The following is a 6,000-nucleotide window of genomic DNA, read 5'->3' as shown; positions in this document are numbered from 1 at the left end:
TAAATATTTTATTAAAATTTAAATCAAAATAAAAGAATTTTATAAATCGGTGCCACTTCTGGGTGGGCACTGTTTTGAAAATAGGAGAAATTTTTGAGAATTTGAGTGTGATCCCACCTCGAGGCGGGTCCCACATCATTTATTTGAAATCCGAGCCCAGTGAGATATATTTTGGAATTTTCATAATAGTAGGTTGGTTTTTGGAAAACATGAAGCAAAATTTGGCTCGATTTCAAAACTTGGAAGAAAATGGTTCTCGAGGGCAAAATTTTGAAAGAAGTAGAGAAATTCGGAGCTCTTTTGTGAAAGTTTGAAATAAGATTTTATGAATTTTGAATTGTATCCCCCCCTCTCTTCAACTGGCGAAATTTTGAAATATTAAAACCATCCAGATTGTTTTCTTGAGAAAACTTTTCATAATTCGGGGTCCTGGGGGTAAAATGGGAAAGATTGATATTTTTGAAACCCCAGGGTTTTAAAGATCGATTTGAAAAAGTTTAAATCAAATCTGGATTGACAATTTTGAAAATCAGGAGTTCTGGATCTCAAAATGACATGCTGTGCAGTGAAATGATGCAAAGTGTTCATGCAATGCTATGCAGAGACCCGTTTCAAGAAATGCTACTCTGAGCCAGGACTTGGAAATTCTATCTTTTTGCCCAGAAAAGGATTTTGAAATTTTGCAATTTGAAGATGTCTCTGAACCTAAATATAGAAATTTTGAGGCTCAAGAGTGAAATTTAGGACTTTCTGCCAGGTTCAATCTTTAAAAATGACTATTTTGCCCTTCATTGCTTTTGGAGAACTGAAATGTGCCGATTAAAGGCAATGTCAAGAAGGTGAGTGAAAATTTGGGGTGTTTACACACGTGCACCATTTTCGTAAGAGGTAATTAATCCTAAGTTGATGATCCACATCAATGGCCATAGTCAGGGTGTGGACAAAACTTAGGATTTTTATCTTTTACGAAATAACATTGGATCCATTTTCAAAATTCATCATATTTCCTTAAATATTTTCTCCTTTTATCAGAATTTAACTTAAAATTAACTCAAAATATATACCAATGGCCATAGTCAGGGTATATTGAGAGTTAATTTCATTTTAAATTCTATAAAAGCACCAAATGTGTTCCATTCTTCTCTTGAATTTAAATATAGATTATTATATAATACATTCAATGACCATAGTCAAGGATATATTATATCTTCAATCTTATTTTAAACTCATTTAAAGAATGTAATAGCTTTTCAAAAACCAATTTCAAAATTCTTCAAATTCATCATTTAGGGTAGAACTGCATCATATTTTCAAAATTCCTTTTCCAAAAACTCCAAGTAATGTAAATATCTTCCTCAATCTTTCTTCAATCCTTATCAAATCCAATTCATCCTTTCATTTTTCAAATTCTATTTCATTTTCAATCTCAAAGTTCAATTTAACTTTGAGATTTCAAATTCATTTTATTATATCCAAATTCAAATCAGATTTCAAAATTCAAATTTGACTTTGAAAATGCATTCAAAACTCCAATCAAATTCAAAAGTTCAATCTAACTTTGAGATTCTTGATTCCAAATTCAAAGATCCAAAATCAAAGTCCAATTTGACTTTGAAATTCATTTATTCTCAAATCAAGCCTGGAACTCCAAACTCCAAAGTTAGATCCAAATTACATCTCGGATTTCAGATTTTGGATCCAATTTCCATTTAGGATTCTAGAATCCGTAATCCAACTTCACATTGGATCTTAGACTTCAGATCCAAAATCCATCTTAGGATCCAAAACTCGATTCTACATTTGGATCTCAGACTTCAGATCCATTCCATCTTTAGGTTCCTGTGAACACCCCAAATTTTTCAAAATGTTGTAAATATCCCCTTTCTGCCCTTTGTTCCCATTTTCTGGATAATTGAGTCAGTTTCTAATCTAAATTCCATTTTATTTCTCAAATTTTTTTGAAATTAAATTCATTTTACATATCTGACTCAATTTCGGATCCGGATCTAGATCAAAATCCAAATCTGAGCTTCATTATCCAATTTTAAATTAAATTCTCAAAATTACCAAAATAATCTTTTGAAAAGCTCAGACACTTCGTCTGGTATCCGTTTGGATCCATCGAGTTGTATTTCTCGATTCGAGGTTTAAAACTCAAACATTTCCTCAAAACCTGGGTCCAAACCCCTTTTTCTGAAGAAATCTTTCCCAAGATGGCCTGAAATTCTTGAGAAAACATTTTTAAATATTTCTTAGAAAAATACAAAAAAATTTAGTGTTTAAACTTTAAATCTTAGTTTTTCTATTACAAAATTACAAAAAGATGAAAAAAAAATATACAAAAAAATTAGTTTTAATCCTTGTTTTCTTACAAGCTTTAGGATTTTATTCTAAAAATACAAAAAAGGGAAAAATCACGCAAAAATCAAAAAAAAAAATTAGGAAAGACTACGTGGTTTTCAAAGATTTTACCGAAAATTTCACCTTTAACCACCCTTTTAGAAAAATTTTAAAAAAAAGGAGGCCCTTTTTGGAAAAAACGATTTTTAATGTTTAAAGGGTCGAGTTAGGGTTTTTAGAACCCTAAACTCGCCTTCCTCCCAAAACACCCGATCTCCCTCCATGGCCTCCCTTGATCCCTCTTGGCGGAACCGCCTTCCTTACCCTCTGCCCTCCATCTCCAACGGCCTGGCAGATCATCCACCAACCCTTTGATCATCTTGATTCGCCCGGAGCCATCGATGCGAAACGGCCTCTCCTCTTTCAGACCCTTCCGACCCTTTGATAAAAGGGGCATAGGGTGAACGAAGAGAGGGGGGGGAGAAAGAAAAAAAATGGAAGCATCAATCGACGCCATCTGCCTTCAGCCTCTCCGCTTTCCTTCTCTCTTCGTTGGAAAAGAGTTGTAGAAGGAAGCAAAGAAGAAACTCCCTTCATCTCCGGAATTCCCCCATACCAAAGGCTCGAATCCATCCAGCATTCAAAGGTTTCTTCCTTCCAAGGCTCTATTTCGACTGTTCCCCTTCCTTCAAGAGCTCCAGCTTCGATCAATAAATCCGGTAAGCACTCTTTACCTGTATTTTTTTTTTTCTTCTCCATCTATGCATCATTGATGGTGTTAAATTGCTTGTGCAATCTCGACCCATCGCCGTGCAAACAGCAATGGGATCTCTGATCCCAACAAATTTTCCTATACATATGTCTTTGATCTAATTCGATGTTAGTTTTTTTTTTCCCTTTATTTTGATCCTGTTTCGATCGTTCCCCGTCCTTACTTTATTAGCTTGATACCTGTTTTTCTCGTGCTTAATCTGTTCATTTTTTTTTTCTCGCTGGTTTCTGTCTTATCTGCTGACCATAATTATCTGCTATACTTCCAATCTCCTGTTCACGATACTCACCACTCATATCATGTTATTAGAATCACTCACTTGATATTCTCATTTAACATCATTGATCATCTGTTTTGTTATCTTATTTCCCTTGATTAATCGATTGATTATGTTTAGTGATTTCTTTGATTCAGTATCATTATGTCCATTTACAGCATTTTGTTTCTTCTGTTTATTCATTTGTTCACCCCTACATTATCATATACCCCCACGTATATCGCTAACATTGATCCAGTATCATCTGCTTATTGCATTCATGTTTGGAATATGTCAGCATTTTGTTTACATCCATATATTCACTCGTTTCAGTATTAGATAACATATACGATTAATTTACTTATGATTTTTTTTTTATCTCATCGTGAACCAACCCTGATTCACGGTGAGATCTACTGTAAACCCCCTAATCTGCCAAAACCCCACTGGGTTATTGAGTGAATTAGAGTCATTGTTGATACAAAATCGTGGAGATATAAAAGATTCACATACTTCTACAGAACAGCTGAAGGATACAGTAAAATTAAACCTGTCATGAACTGACTTTTGGGCAGCTTTATAGTGCCGAAATCCCTATCTGCAATTTCTCTTTAGTGGTTGTTTCATCATTACAACTGAAAATTTGAATGTCACTTTCTTTTTCTTTTTCTTTTTTTTTTTAGAGTTTCACGTTCATATGTCTGTTGTCTTACAAAATTACAGACTGGCTGATGGTTTTGAAGTGTTTTTATCACCATTTTGTTGAGGATCCTGTCTGATTCGTTAGCGGGGAATGCACATTAGCACCAAGAACTGCTTTCTGGTGTTAAAATCGATGTTACTGTTACAGGAATAAAATCTTCTCCAGAATGTACCTTTGAAACAACCATGGATTTTTGCTGTTGTTTTGACATTTTTGGCTAGAATCTTGCCAAATTCAATACAGGCCATCATTGAAAATACGATAAATTCCGAGGTTGATGATGAGGGTGATATTGGCATAGATCTTTTTGGGAAGAGATTTGGAACAACAGATTTCCAATGCTATAGATTCCTCCTTCCTAAAGCAGTTGGCAAATAATGTATTGAAGGGGATGAAACATGATTATTCGCACGAAAGTGCACTAAGTGACTCTGAGATAGCAGTTGTTGGTATTCTGTGCATTACTGCACGTTATTTTTTTTAGTATTACTATTGGAACATATTATGGCTGGACTTATATACAATTCTGAGCTTGTTCCTACCTTTTGGAACCTTATGAAAAGGTGCCACGAGAATCAGAGGTGGCCACCCTTGTTTGAGTTAACAACATGCTCATCTGTAGATGTTCCTGGATGGTCGTTACCTCTGTTTGTTTTCAGTCCAGTATATAGGTATATGTTGATGATAATAACGAAGAGTTTGCTGAATAGCAAACACTCCAAACCCTCAGCAATCCATCTTGTTTGTTGTAAGTTCCTAACACCTGCTTTAATCTTACCCAAACACAATGTGGTTGGTGCCTTCTTCAGTATAGCATTCAATCATAAGCAAGCTTTATCCCATTTGGTTCCATTTGGAAAGGGGATTCGTTAGAACTCTGTGGCCAACTTTGGTATAACGCTTTATTTTCTGAAATGGAAAAGGTTATTCTGAACATGAGAGCTAAAGTGGCTCAGTTTGAAGGCCAATTGTTGTTGTTGTTTTACTATCAAAGGAACAATAATATCTGGCGTCTGTCACTTGTTCCAATATTAAGCAATGGATATAAGGTACATTAAGTTGTGATGCTCTTTTGTTATTTGTTCATGATTCCGTAACATCTTTAGTCGATATTATTGAGTTATATATCCCTGTCTCACAACACCTCACATCTCCACTATTTACCACCTTCCAGATGCTATATTTCCATCGCTGCAGGCTTTACATACAAACAGTCCATGCTCTTACCACATGCCTGTGCATTTTTGTTTGCTGTGGCATCTTTGTTAACTCCCACCTTTTGCACAGCGTACAGTAGTTAGTATACATGCCATGGTCTGAATATATGGATCAACATTCAAATACCATCTAGATGAAAGCTCCCAATGCACTTCGGGATGAATCATCTGCAAATTTTTTTTTTGTCTTTATCTGCATGTTTAGCACTCCCTACCTTGTATCCATGTATATTCCGTTTTTCGCACAAGTTCATTATCTGTGTTGTGTTGTATTTAACTTCTTGTATACTCTCATTGTGATTAGTTCATGTATAAATATGTGATAATCTAGCTCAGCATGATTTGTATAGCATTTCAAAATTTTTTTTTTAGCAATATATGTGTTCATGGCCATAGCATAATCCCTTCCTTGTGTGCTCTGCATTTACTTTCAGCAATTCTTGTGTATAGCCCCTGTACATTCAATTTCTTCCTCTCTTTCACTTGTATATGCCCAACACTTGTATTTCTCATTTATGCTCCAAGTAAATACTAGGGGCATGACTAACGAGACACTTTACTATGTGATTGTTATAAACTAACCTCCCACCACTGTCATTCTTCATCTCCAGTATGTTGTCATTACAGCATTGTAGCAATACTAAAAAAAAAAAAAAATCATAATGTATACAACAGTGCCTAGCGCTGCTGTAAGTCGTTTGCAGGTATACAG

The sequence above is a fragment of the Nuphar pumila genome, chromosome 12 (genome assembly GCF_984573655.1).
Source record: "Nuphar pumila chromosome 12, dmNupPumi1.hap1.1, whole genome shotgun sequence".
Taxonomy (NCBI): Eukaryota; Viridiplantae; Streptophyta; class Magnoliopsida; order Nymphaeales; family Nymphaeaceae; genus Nuphar; species Nuphar pumila.
This window is presented reverse-complemented; position numbering follows the sequence as displayed.